Below are 15,703 nucleotides of genomic sequence, written 5' to 3'. Positions count from 1 at the left end.
ATCTAAAAATTTCTTATTTAAATGTTTGTTACATTTTTATTATGTCTTAATGCAAAGGATTACTATGGTCTTTCTAGTAATTTGGAGCAGACACAATTTAAGATTTAGCTATATTAACTTGTAATTACAAAATGTTTTTCATTCGTCTGTTAACAGTGACCTCTACAGGTCGACTATAACAACAACATAGTATCTGTAGGTAGCTGCTCTCTGAGTCAAAGGTTTATCCAATGAAGAACAGTGGTATACTTGTAATATTAAGTTTAAAATATAAGACGCACCATGCCAGTTTATATATTAAATCTTTAAACCCCACAAAAATCAACAGGTCTCTTAAATATCTGTGTACTCTAATTTAAAAACAAAGCAATATCAGACAACGTCTTAGCTGATCTATTCAAAGAAAGTTGGTAAACTTTGATAACTCCAAAGAAGAAAAACCTACAATGTATATAAATTAAGATAAAATAAGTTATATTATGGGTATGGTTTCTTTTTCTAAAAACTGTGTGAACATGAGTTGATGTAAAAGAATAAATCTGTCTTACCTTAGAGCATTACAAGCATACTCTTTCTCATTCACCACGGACTTTTTTTCCAAGCTAAAAGCACAAATGAGTAGTTGTAAAACTTTCTCATTTTTAATAGATTATATACCGTTATTTTATTAGCATAGTACTAAGTCATTGATTTTAAATGATAATATACTTTGATAAATGTATAAAAGATAAAATTTCCCTGTTTGCAATATTAAATTTTATAATTCTATACAAGTAAACTGGGAAATATTTCAATATTGCTTAAGTTACAATTACCATTATGGATTTTCAAGATAAAACTTTCTCTGACTCAAGTCAGCCAAAAGAAATTAATCAATCCAGTGACTAAACTTCTTAGTTTTAGTTATTTTCCTCTATTGAAATGAAACATTCTAATGAACACCTGAAAATTATAAATTAATACATTGTAATTTTCTGACCCCAACCTCTTATCCTTCTATTTATTTATTTATTTTACCTCGCCAAGAACTCAAGATTATTGATATATCTTTCTTTTTTCCTTGCCTTATACTTCAAACATTTTCTTATCAACATCCTATACTCCTTGGCACTTTTACATTACATGCCAGTAGGCTAACATAACCCTAACTTCAATGATACTTTTCTGTCTGATTTACTAGGCCTATTCTCAATCAAAGGAGCTTGGCAATTTTAGAGTATGTTTAAGAGCTATAATGTCCCCAATAACAAACCTGCATGTGGCAATAATGCAGGGAGACCCTCCCCCACGGGGGTCAGTGAAGGGCCAAGCCCCTTGGATCCCTAAAATTTGGCGTTATGGAGCCTAGCCATGGACTTGACCTAAAGCACAGGAGTGCTGTGCTGCCTGGCAGGTGGACAGTTCAGATGCAGGCGGGGTTAAGACAGGGATCTAATGGAGGCCAGGGACACAGGAAAAGTGATTATCTGCTCTTCCATTAAGGCCTCCTGAAGGGTGGTGGGCATGAGCTCCCCAATCAGGGGTCAAGAAAGCAGGGCACTGCCATTTTCACCCTATCCATAAGCACTGATCAATATCAGGGACAAAACAATGCCACCTAGTGGAGGCAGGAGTCACCGACATCAATCCCCACCACCCTGCGCCCTGCAGGCATGTATACACTAGGGCAAGTCCCTCTGAGAATCAGTGCTTCAGGCTCTTCCCCAGAAGACCAACACAAACCGTTTATGCACCAAGTCTATGGATCAAAGAGTACTGCAAAAGCTTTCTATCTAGGGGAAATAGCATATAGCTTCCTTTTTATTTTTATTTTATTATTATTATTTATTTGATATAAACAATAAAACTGCAGGATAAAAAATCAATATACAAAGATCCACTGCATTTCTATCCCTACTATCAAACTATTAGAGAGAGAAATTGATAAAACAATCCCATTTATAACTGCATCAAAAGAATAAAATACCTCCTAATAAATTTAACTGAGGAGGTGAAAAATCTGCATACTAAAAACCATAAGACTTGGTTAAAAAATCTGAAGATGACACAAATAAATGGAAAGATATTCCATGTTCATAGATTAGAAGAATATTGTTAAAATATCTACACTACCCATAACAACATCTGGATTCAATGTAATCCTCATCAAAATTCCAAAGAAATAGAAAAAAATACTAAAATTTAGACTAATAGTTAAAGCAATCTTAAGAAAAATGAACAAAGCTAGAGGCATCACACTTTGTAACTTCAAATTATATTACAAAGCTATTGTACTAAGAACAGTATAGATAGCACTACAACAGACATATAGATGAATGGAATACCATAGAGAGCCCAGAAATAAACCCACACATGTATGATTGATTTATGACATAGAAGCCAAGAATATACAATGAAAAAAGGACAGTATCATCATTAAATGGAGTAGAGAAAGCTAGGAAGCTACATACAAAAGAATAAAACTGGACCACTATATTATATCATACATAAAAATTAACTCAAGTGGATTAAAGACTTGAATATAAGACCTGAAACCATAAAACTACTAGAAGAAAATATAGCTGCAGTCTTGGAAATGAATTTTTTAGAATTTGACACCAAGAGCAAAGGCAAAAAAAGCAAATAAGAAAGTGGAAACAGTCAACAAAACTAAAAGAGAGTCTATGGAATGGGAGAAGATATTTGCAAATGACATATCAGATAAACGGTTAGTATCCATAATCTATAAAGAACTTATCAAACTCAACATCCAACTTCTCCACAGCAAAGAAAACCACTGACAAAATGAAATGGCACTCTACAGAATGAAAGAAAATATTTGCATATCATATATCTGATGATGGGTTAATATCCAAAATATATAAAGAACTCATACAACTTGGGGCACCTGAGTGGCTCAGTCAGTTAAGTGTCCAACTCAGCTCAGGTCATGATCTCGCAGTTTGTGAGTTTGAGCCCTGCATCAGCCTCTGTGCTGACAGCTCAGACAGAGCCTGGAGCCTGCTTCTGATTCTGTGTCTCCCTCTATCTCTCTGCTCCTCCAATGCTCATGCTCTGTCTGTCTCTCTCTCAAAAATAAAACATTACAAATAAATTTTTAAAAAATTGTATAACTCAATAGCTTAAAAAAAAAAAGAATAAAAAAACCCACAAAACAAAACAAAACAAAATGGATTTTAAAAAATTATGGGCAGAAGATCTACATAGTGATTTTTCTAAGGAAGACATCCAGATGGCCAGGAGTCATATGAATAACTGCTCAATATCACTGATCATCAGAGAAATGCAAATCAAATCCACAATAAGATATTACCTCACACCTGTTAGGATGCCTGTTATCAAAAAGATTAGAAATAGATTATAAAGGTGAGCATGTGGTAAAAAGGAAACCCTTATGTACCAACAGTAGGAATGTAAATTGTTATAGTAACTATGAAAACAGTATGGAGGTCCCTCAAAAATTTAAAAATAAAATTAATTGGATATTAAAAAATAAAATTATTGGATATTTACCTAAAAGAATTGAAAGCAGTGTCTCAAAGAGATATTTGCACATCCCTGTTCATAGCAGCATTATTTATAATAGCCAGGAGGTGGAAGTAATCCACGTACTCATCAACAGATAAATGGATAAACAAAGTAAGTTATATTCATTCATGGATACTTGAATTTAGAAAATAAACTATTAAACGCATTAGAGTTGTTATTCTAACAAATCACTTACTATTTGTAAATTTTGCTATTTTCTATCATATATTTTAGTTATTTTGATCAGTATATACTGATAATACTTGTACTTTTAAATCAGTATTTTACCTGAGACTCATTGTCACAGAAAAAATTTATATAAACCAAAAGTTTATATAAATTTTTCTGTTTTAAGAAAGAATAATGTGATCAATAAAAGCTTTTCAGAAATAAAAGTATATTATATCACAATAAATTTAGTAAGAAAGTAGAATGCAAATATATGTTAAGGAGAAAAGAGATAATGCAAAATGTTCAGGTATTTTATTTATTTATTTATTTGTTTATTTAAAATGCTTAAAAGTGTCTATATCAGTTTATTAGGACTGCTGTAGCAAAGCAACAGACATGTATTAACTCTAAATGTATAGCAAACAGACATACTAGTCAATGGCATAGAATAGAGAGCACAGAGGGGTGTGTGGGTGGGTTAGTCAGTTAAATGTCCAACTTTTGATCTCAGCTCAGGCTTTGATTTTAGGATTCTGAGTTCAAGCTCCACACTGGGCTTTTTTTTTTTTTTTTAAGTAGGCTTCTTAAAAAAAAAAAAAAAAGAAAGAAAACATAGAAATAAACCACATGTGCATGATCAATTAATTTACAACAAAGGAGCCATGAATATGCAACAGGAAAATGACAGTCTCTTTAATAAATGGTATTGGGAAAACTGGGGAGCCACATGCAAAAATATAAAATTGGAGCTCAAAGTAGCACAAAATGTATGGCTTAAAATGATAGAAATTTATTCTGTCATAGTTCTGGAAATCAATGTGTCACATGGCCACATTCCCTTTAAAGGCCCTAGGAAAAAATCTTGCCTTGCCTCTTCCTAATTTCTGGTGGTTGCCAGCCATACATGCAGCTTCATCACTATATTTCCTGGCTCTGTGGTCATGTGACTGTCCTCCCTGTATGTCTTTACATAGTCTTATAAACGCTAAGTCATTTTATTTAGGACCTACTCTCACCCAGTATGACCTCCAAACAATATATTTGCAAAGACCCTATTTTTCAAACAAGGTCATAAACATTAGTTTTGAATAGACATGAATTTTGGGGAAAACAATATTTAACCCAGTACGGCCTTCCTCTTGGCCCTCAAAAACTCACGTCCATTCCAATATCCCTAAAATTCTTAAAGCATTCCACCATTAAGTCTAAACCAAAAATCTTAGGGGTGCCTGGGTGGCTCAGTCGGTTGAGTGTTCAACTTCGGCTCAGGTCATGATCTCACAGTTCATGAGTTGGAGCCCGTTAGGCTCTTTGCTGACAGTGCAGAGCCTGCAGCCTGCTTTAGATTCTTTGTCTCCCTCTCTTTCTGCCCCTCCCCTGCTCACACTCTGTCTCTCTCCCTCTCAAAAATAAATAAACATTAAAAAATTTTCTCCATCTGTGCACTTGTGATCTGGAAAATAACATGCCCTGCTTTCAAAATACAATGCTGGGATAGGCAAAAGATAGACATTCCCATTCCTAAAGGGAGAAAACTGAAGGAATAAAAAGTTACTGATCTAAAGCAAGTTTATATCCCAGAGAAAAAAGTTCCATTAGGTTTCATGATCTTGAAAATAAATCCCTGTGGTTCAATCTACCTTCTGGGTCTAAAAAGTGCCGATCAATCTGTCTCTGGGCCATGGAGACCCCATCAGCCTCTGAGCAGCCATCTCTGGGCCCTCCTGCTCTCTGAGCAACCCATTTACTCTTTAAGAATTATAAAAATATGACAGATTTTCTTCATTAGTCTCATTTCTGCCTTTTTCAGTTTAGGCCAGTGATTTTTCTGCTGGTAAAAAATTCTCACAAATGTTGTTGATCTTCTGTGGATGCTAAGGATCTACAACATTACACACAAAGTTTATCCTGGCTTCTCCTAAGATATTTAATTGTATCAATACATCACATGTCTAATGTTTTCAAAAAAAAAAAGATTATCCAACGATCCCATATTCAGAGTAAGTCTTAGGATCTGTGCCATATGGATCATCTGTGAATTTTGTAGATAATCAGATTCCGGCTCCTTTTTGCTTAATAGTTCCTTTTTAAGTTTAACTCTTTTCTCTCACATTTTACTATAAGCAGCAAAGACAAATTAAGCTGCACTTTGTACACTTTGGAAATAAATCTCCCAGGCAAATATCCAAGTTATTACTTACAAATTCTTCTTTCCACTCAATAGCACAATATAGTTTAGGCAACTTTATATCTGAACTTTATAACAAAGATCACTCTTCCTCCAGTGTTCAATGATTTATTATTTCTGTCTGAGTCCTCACCAAAATGGCCTTTAATTTCCATATTTCTATCAACACTTTCTTCAGGAAAATCTTGACTTTTTCCATCATGTACTTCAAAACTCTTTGAGCATGCACCCACTACTCAACTCCAAGGACACTTCCACATGTTTAGATATCTGCTTCTCAGTTTTGAACTCTGTGTTACTTGGCTAGGGTTGCCATAGCAAAGTACCACAAGTGGTTCTGAACATGATTGAGGGGGGGTACTATTCAACTCAATACAGTAGGTATTAAATCACTAGGACATTTCAGTTTCATTTTATAGAAATAAAAATGTGATGTCACTTTTTAAAAAACAAAATTTATAATACAACAGCAAGTACACAATTTGCAATCCATTAAGCTTTAAACTTCTAATAAAACATTCAGCAGTCAACTTAAAAATATGTATGATTATAATTTTCCAAGATTCCTCTGGAGTAGGAGCCTTTGGGGCAAATGCATTTAGCCTTGTATAATGATAAAAGTTTGCTCAAAGCAAAGATATTGATGAGCATTGGGTAATTTGACAGTATTGTGATTTGTCCGCTATCTATGTGATCCAACATACTTGAGTACAGTAAAATAAGAGAGAGTCTAAAATATACTTTTTTTCACAACATAATGAAGCATAACCTACTTTTCCTAAACAATATACATATATTTTCCCCAATCCATAACACTCCAAGAAGCAATTTGTTTACTTGGTTGTTTTATTTGTTTGTTGTGGCCATGGAGGCTTTGAAGTCTTGTCAGAAAGTATTAATTAATCTAACTGTTCTCATAGATAGTTAGATACCTAATGTACATGAGGATGGTCTTACCATCAGCTACAATGTGTTGTGGAACACAAGAAAGTATATTTGAATCAGGTCCTAAAGGATGACTGAGTTTTATGAAGTAGTGGAAACAGAGAAGGGTGTTGGAGGCATAGGAGGCAAATGAGTAGATGTATGGAGGCATGAGAGAGGGTATTTTGTTGGATGAATATCAAATGGTATATAGTTCAGCTAGAACTGGGAATGCTGTGGGAGAATATAGGGCCCACATCATAAAGATGGATTAGGGAAGGGGTACAATGGAGAGGTCAAGAGCCTGGGAGTTTGTTTAGGAATAGAAAATGAGAAAAAAAAAAGTTATTTAGAAAGATTTATTTTAAGAGTTATTAAGGAGGTAGGATCAATATGATTTTGTAGTGTGGAAATTAAATTTTAAAAGGTCTATTTTTAGGTTTTTATTTAAATTCCAGTTAGTTATCATATAGTATAATATGAGTCTCAGGTGTACAATTTAGTGATTCAACACTTCCATAAAACACCCAAGATCATCACACACACATACACACACACACACACACACACACACACACACACAAAAGTTCTAAGATGAACTCAAAATATGTGTCTTGGGAAGTCATTTTCCCTAGGAAAGAAGAGAAAAAAAATATCACCTTTAATATTTTCAGGTTGTATGCTTATGTGTGGGTATGTTCATTTATAATTATGTATATGGGAATAGACAGAAATGAGCTTGAATCATGTTTTTTATTACAAGCCAACAGTTATATGGGGATTCAGGGAAAAATTGATTAATAAATGTTCCCAGACTTTAAAATATTTATTATTAGAAATAATTACTAAAAATAATTAAAAACCTTTTACTGAAATTTTCAGAATAACAAAAAAATTGGTAAATGGAGTGAACCTAAAATGTGATACAAAGATACTAAGACTTATTCATCCTCCTCTTTCTAGTGTTTGGTGCTGAAGAAAGAACACTGGGCTTAAACTTATTAATTTTACTTCCTACTCATATATGGCACTTGCTAGTTTTCTGACCTTGACTAGGTCTGAGACTCATTTTTCATATACATATGCTGAAGGACAGTTTCTTCAAGCTCTCTAAAAATTACATGACTTTTAACCTTTTTCCTTGTCTTTTTCTTCTTAAGTAGAAATTATTTTTCTCCACCTAAAAGTTTTAGAATCTTAACCCATATTTTCCTAGGTGAATTCTTTTAACCCCAGATGTGGAATTAGACATCTCTGAATATCCTGCCTCACTTTACTTTCTCATTCTTCAACAGCTCAGTCGCTATACAAAATAATGCAAGATTACTTATTTTTGTATAATACTAATGCTCATAAAATATAAAAAGTTTTATTATCCATAAAGTGCATTTTAGTAGATGTACTAATTAAATACCCTGGGAATCTCACTGTTGATATATTTATAAATGAACTAAGTATGCAAATTTTATTATTTTTAATATATTTTTTAATGTTTATTCATCTTTTGAGAAAGAAAGACAGTGTGAGTGGGGGAGGGGCAGAGAGAGAGAGGGAGATGGAGAGAGAGAGAGAGAGAGAGAGAGAGAGAATCCAAAACAGGCTCCAGGCTCTGAGCTGTCAGCACAGAGTCCGACGGAAGGCTTAAACCCACGAACCAAGAGATCATGACCTGAGCCAAAGTCAGATGCTTAAACAACTGAGCCACCCAGGTGCCCCTAAATATGCATAATTTAAATAAATTATGCAAAATCCTATAAAATATATTTGTTATGCTTGATCAATAAAAACATTTTTCTTGCAGGTGTCATTCTTTAGAACTTGTTTTAAGCCTCAAATTTAGGCCCTGTAAAAGGCAAAGGATTATAAATAGAGGATGATGAAACTGCAACTGTAAAAAGTCTTTACCCAAATCTGAATTAAGCTTACAGGTTTTGCCAAGTAAGCCTAAGTAATTAATCCATGTTTAGTAAGGCCTGTCAGGGGATTCCCATTTATTCTTGGTTTATACAAAGCCTACTGAGGTTAAACACTCAGAGGTTTTGTAAAAACCTTCATTTTTAATTAAACATTTTTTTAAATCAAATGTTCTTATCAATTCTAATAGAGAACTTAAATTTTTGCAATAATAAGGATAGAGGTAAATAGAAAGCATAAATAATCCCAAACCTCATTTCAACCAATGTCCTAATCTCCTCCACACTATTTATAAGTACTAATAAGAAACACTAACGTTTCCTATATTGATATTTTTTAATATTCTATTTCATCTAGCACACACTGGAAGGATTATTAATGTCCAAAATTCAATATAATCTATTTAAGGTGGTATGACTTATTTCCAGCTATATATGATTAGTAAAATTTGTGGACAAACATTTAAAGATTTAATGAGTTTTTCAGTTTTTGTTCACAATGTTTGGACATTAGAGATAAATAGCTGATTAAATTATTTGCACACTTCTGTTCACATGTTAGATTTCAAAAAAGGCTACAGTTCTTTGTAATTCTTCTCATCAAAAATTGAAGTGTATTTCTCCATCTTTTAAATCTGGGCATGCCTTGTGACTTTGACCAAAAGAACCTGCCAAAAGTTCTGTCGAGTTGTTGAGTCTAACCATGGGCCTCAAGAAGCTTTAAAGCTTTTGATTTTGAAATTTGAATGCCATCACACGAATAAGCCTGGATCATCTTGGTTAAGCATTCACAGAGATTCAGAGTGGCTCTGGTCATCCTAGTTTCCCTAGACAACACTATCATAAACAAGCCAGCCCCAGGCAGCCCACCAACATAGACACATAAATGAACTCTGCCAAGAGTAGTCAATTCTTCTCCAGATCAGAACTGTTCAATGAGGCCAGCCCAGAATCAGAAGTAAAGTAAATATCTGCTGTTTTAAGCTGCTAACTTTAGGGTACTTACTATGCCATGTCAAAAGCTAACTGATAAAGTTCTTAAAGCTTTTTTATATACCATAAATTTCATGATGGTAAAATGTCAATATCTATAAACAGTACTTAAACGGCTCTTGCATAATTGCACAGAAAAGTGGATTTGAACATAATTTTCTAAACATAAATCCTTTGCACAATGAAGGTGATCTTCCTTTATACCTTAAAAGAGTTTATTGTCATTTGGTTTTCAATGCAGGGATCTCTCATACATATTTTAGAATGCAGAACAACACTACTTAACACTATTCAATAATACTATTCAGGGAAAATGTGGTCTACTAGCTTTTATTTTCACCTTTTGCCCCCAAAAAAGCAAATAACAGAGCCAATAAAGACTTGGGAACAATGCTTCAAATGAAATTAAATGTAGAGAAAACATGTATATATTATTAGCCACATAATGTGGGAAAATGAAATGAAGCTTATCATGCTTAAGTAATGTATGCAAGGTTACTAGAATATTAAGATGGAGAATTAAACATTTTTCCCATTAAAATAATAATATAATAAATCAGGATTAGGAAAATTAGACTTAAATGACATATTTGTATAGGATTCCCTCATTTTAAGAAGTCTTATAAAATTCTCAGGATATTTATTTAAATGCACTACTTTATGATATCAGCAACCATATAATTTGTTCTGGAATGCTGCAGTATCAAACTATAAACTGAATGATACAATTCCAAAATTGGTTAAAAGAACACTTATTTTAAAAAATGGCTGTCAATCTGTAACTGTCTCTCTCTCTCTTGTTCCTTCTTTTTTACTTTGGTGCATTCAGTGTCCGTTACTTTGCTCCTGGAAATATATAATTTCCTTCCAATTTCTTTTTGTCCAGATACTTATCGGGAGAAAATATATAATTACAACCTTTAAAATATCACAGAGTTATCAATAGTCTTTTTTCTCTGTAGGACAAAATTAAGGGTATAGACAAGTGGAGCAGAGGTCATGTGTGGGTATAGAAAAGTAGTTGTATAAGACTATTTTATGTGGTGCATATTATGAATCATAATATAGAAATTCTCAAACTCTTTTTCCAGGCTGAGAAAAAAAACAGTACTTGCTTATGCCATGTATAGTGTTTTTGAAAGTTATTTCTAAGTTAGACAATTAATACAAAATCATACATCTAATGTAATTAAAGTTTCTGATATTGAATGTTACTCACAAGTTTTCACAAACTATTATTAAACAATGAATTAAAAGAATTATATATAATGACCTATTGAGATTTACTCCAGGAACGCAAGGATGGTTCAACATCTGTATGTTAATCAGTGTGATATACTACCTTATACTACATTAATAAAATAAAGGATAAAAATTGTATAATCATCTCAATAGATATAGAAAAGCATTTGACAAAATTTAATATCCATTTATGCTAAAACCTCTCAACAAGGTGGATATAAAGGAATGTACCTAAATATAATAAAGGCTGTGTCTGATAAATTCAGAGCTAATATCATAGTCTATGGTTGGCAGCTGAAAGTTTTTCCTCTAAGGTTATGAAAAGAATAAGAATGCTAACTTTTCCCACTTTTATTTAACATAATATTAGAAGTCCTAGCCACAGCCATTAGACAACAAAAAAAAGGCATCCAAATTGAAAAGGAGAAGATATTTATAAAGCATATATTTGATAAGGGGCTAATATCCAAAATACAATTTAAAAACTCATACAATTCATTAACAAAAAACAATCTGATTAAAAAATGGTCACAGTCATCTGCAACAATATGGATGCAATTAGAGTGTAGTATGTTAAGCCAAGAAAGACAAATATCATATTATTTCTCTCATATGTGGAAATTAAGAAACAAAACACATGAACATAGGGGAAGGGAAGAAAAAATAAGATAGAAACAGAGAAAAAGCAAACCATAAAGGATTCTTAAATACAGAGAACAAACTGAAGTTTGCCAGAAGAGTGTTGGGTTAGGGGATGGGCTAAATGGGTGATGGCATTAAGAAGGGTACTTCTTGGGTATTATATGTAAGTAATGAATCACTAAATTCTACTCCTGAAATTGTTATTACACTCTATGTTAACAAAGAATAAATAAAACAAAACAATTTTTAAATGGCAAAGGATCTGAATAGACATTTTTCCAGAAAAGATATACTAATGGCCAAAAGACACTTGACAAGATGCTCAACATCACTAATCATCAGGGATATGCAAATCAAAATCACTATGAAATGTCACTTTATCCCTGTCAGAATTACTATCATCCAAAAGAAAAGTAATAACAAGTGTTGTCAAGAATGTGTAGAAATAGAAACCCTCTTGAACTGTTGGTGTGAATCTAAATTGGTACAGCCAGTAAGGAAAACAGGATGGGATTTCCTTGAAAAGCTAAAACTAGAGCTACTATATCATCTAGCAATTTTACTACTGAGTATCTATCAGAAGAAAACTCAAACACTAAATCAAAAATACACCCTCATCCATATGTTCTTTACAGCATTAATTAAAATAACAAGATATCAAAATAACCTATGTGTCCTATAATAAATGAATGGATAAAGAATACTTGTGTGTGTGTGTGTTTGTGTATGTGTACACATACAATGGAATACCACTAACCCATAAAAAAGAATAAATCTTGCCTTTTGTGCCAACATAAATGGACCAGAAGGGCAACATTCTAAGTGAAATAAGTCAGAGAAAGACAAATACCATATGATTTCAGTTATATGTAGAATCAAGACAAACAAACAAAACACATTTCAGACTCAAATACAGAGAACAGACTGGTGGTTGGGAGACAAAGGGAGTTGAGGGGAGCAAAATGGGAGAAGGAGATCAAGGAGTACAAATTTATAGTTATAAAATAAATAAAGCATAGGGGTATAATGTACAGCAGGGGAATATCAATAATACTATATTAACTTTGTATGGTGACAGGTGATCAATACTTATTAGATCATTTCACAAGGTATACAAATGTTGAATCACTATGTTGTACACCTGAAACTATGACAATTATACCTCATTTTTTAAAAAATTATTTTTTTCACTAGAGAGCAATATGGTGGTAGATACAGTAAGAGGATTCTAGGCTTGTCTTGTCTCATGAAAACAACTAGTAACTATCAAATCATCCTAATTACCCCAGAAATTGACCTAAAGACTGATAGAACAAATTCCACAACTAAAGGGAAAGAAAGGCCACATTGAAGAAAGTAGAAAGTGTGGAGACATGGTTGGGAGGAGAAACAGATCACAGGTGCTGTGGAGATGAGGGAGCCATGGTGGCAGAGCTGTCTGCTGTCTGCACAGAACCCACTTCAGATCCTCTGCCCCCCTCTCTCTGTCCCTCCTCTGCTTATGCACACACACACACACACACACACACACACAAACACACTCTCTCTCTCTCTCTCTCTCTCTCTCTCTCTCTTACTCAAAAATAAATGTTAAAAAGGAACTAAAAAAATTAAATGAGAGAAGAGAAATAATAACTAACACCACAGATATATAATCATAAGACAGTATTATGAAAAACTATATGCCAACAAATTGGACACCCTATAAGAAATGGATAAATTCCTAGAAACATATAAACTACCAAAACTGAAACAGGAAGAAATGTAAACCTTGAACAGGACAATAGCCAGCAAAGAAATTGAATCAGTAATCAAAAAGCTATCTACAATAAAAAGTCCAGGACCAGATGGCTTCACTGGCAAATTCTACCAGACGTTTAGAGTTAAAATCTATTCTTCTCAAACTATTCCAAAAACACATAAAATAAAGAAAGACTTACAAATTCATTCTTTAAGGCCAGGAATACCCTGACATCAAACTGAGATACAGATTCCACTAAAAAAGACAACCATAGGCCAATATCCCTGAACAAGGATGCAAAATTCTCAACAAAATATTAACTAATTGAATCCAACAATATTAAAAAATTCATTCCATGATCAAGTCGGATTTATTCCTGGGTTGTAATCCAAATCAATCAATGTGACACCACATTAATAAAGGAAAAGAACCATGTGATCCTTCCAAATAGATGCAGAAAAAGCATTTAACAAAGTTCATAACCCATTCATGATAAAAACCCTCAAAAAAGTAGGTTATAGAGAACATACCTCAATATAATAAAGGCAACATACAAAAACCCACAGCTAATACCATCCCCAATAGGGAAAAACAGAGCTTTTTCTCTACCATCAGGAGTAAGACAGGGGTGTCCACTCTTATCTCAGCAATGTTTCATTTAACATAGCACCAGAAGTCCTAGCCACAGCAATAAGACCAGAAAAAGAAATAAAAGGCAGCCAAATCAGCAAGGAAGAAGTCAAACTTCCATTATTTTCAGATGACATGATACTCTATATAGAAATCCAGAAAGACTCCAAAAAAACCTGCTAGTACTGATAAACAAATCCAAAAATCAATGTAGAGAAATGTTATTTCTGTAACCGAGAGAAGAAAGAGAAATCAAGGCACCAAAAACAATAAGAGACCTAGTAATAAACCTAACCAAGGAGGTAAAAGATCTGTACTCTTAAAAAATATAAAACACCAATGGAAGAAAATGAAGATCACACAAAGAAATGGAAAGACATTCCATGGATTGGAAGAACAAACATTGTTAAAATGCCTATACTACCCAAAGCAATATACATATTTAATGTAATCTCTATCAAAATACCACAAATATTTTTTACAGAGGTAGAACAAACAATCCTACAATTCGTATGGAACCATAAAAGACCTCACATAGCTAAAGTAACCTTGAAAAAGACGAGCAAAGCAGGAGGCATCATGATCACAGACTTCAAGCTACATTACAAAGTTGTAGTCATCAAGAGAGTATGGTACTGGCACAGAAACAGACACATAGATCAATAAAACAGAATGGAAACCGCAGAATTGGACCCACAACTATGTGGTTGACTCATCTTTGGCAAAGCAGAAAAGGATATCTAATGGGAAAAAACAGTCTCTTCAACATATGGTGTTGGGAAAACTAGACAAGTCATGTGAAGGAATGAAACTGTACCACATTCTCATATTATACAAAATAAATTCAAAATGGATGAAAAAACCTATGTGATCTAGGAAACTATCAAAATCCTAGAGGAAGACATAGGAATTAATCTCTTTGACATCGGCCATAGCAACTTCTTTCTAGATATGTCTCCTGAGGCAAGGAAAACGAAAGCTAAAATAAACTACTGGGATTTCATCAAAATAAAAAGCTTGTGCACATAAAAGGACACAATCAGTAAAACTAAAAGGCAACTGACAGAATGGGACAAGATCATGGCACATGACATATCTGATAAATGGTTAGTATCTAAAATACATAAAGAACTTATAAAACTCAACACTCAAAAAATGAATAATCCAATTTAAAAATGAGAAGACATGAATATAGATTTTTCCAGAGAAGACATACAGATGACCAACAGACACTCAAAAAGATGCTCAACATCACCCATCATCAGTTAAATACAAACTAAAACTACAATGAGACATTAACTCACACCTGTCATAATGTCTAAAATCAACAACACAGTTGTGCATGGGTGACTCAGTCAGTTAAGTATTCAACTCTTGATTTTGGCACGGGTCATGATCTCACAGTTTGTGAGATCAAGCCCTGCATCAGGCTCTGTGCTGACAGTGTGGAGCTTGTTTGGGATTCTCTCTGTACACCTCTCTCCACTCCTCCCCCATTCACACATGCACATGCATGTACATGCATTTTCTCTCCCTCAAAATAAATAAATAAACTTAAGAAAAAGACACACAAGAAACAACAGATGTTGGCAAGGATATGGGGAAAGGGGAACCCTCTTGCACTGTTGGTGGAAATGCAAACTGGTACAGCCACTCTGGAAAGCAGTATGGAGATTCCTCAAAAAGTTAAAAATAGAACTGTCCTATGATTCAGCAATGCATTATTAGGTA

General features: G+C 33.6%; 1 long non-coding RNA gene across 1 annotated transcript in view; it reads right to left on the bottom strand.

The window, feature by feature from the left end:
* Positions 1–546: 546 nt before the first annotated feature.
* LOC115299822 overlaps positions 547–15,703 on the bottom strand; it is a 56,709-nt gene continuing 41,552 nt past the window's right edge. The window contains exon 3 of the long non-coding RNA XR_003912353.1: positions 547–602. This is a non-coding gene — a long non-coding RNA (uncharacterized LOC115299822). The remainder of the gene's footprint in view (positions 603–15,703) is intronic.

The sequence above is a fragment of the Suricata suricatta genome, chromosome 8, assembly GCF_006229205.1.
Source record: "Suricata suricatta isolate VVHF042 chromosome 8, meerkat_22Aug2017_6uvM2_HiC, whole genome shotgun sequence".
In the NCBI taxonomy this organism is placed as follows: Eukaryota; Metazoa; Chordata; class Mammalia; order Carnivora; family Herpestidae; genus Suricata; species Suricata suricatta.
This window is presented reverse-complemented; position numbering and strand designations above follow the sequence as displayed.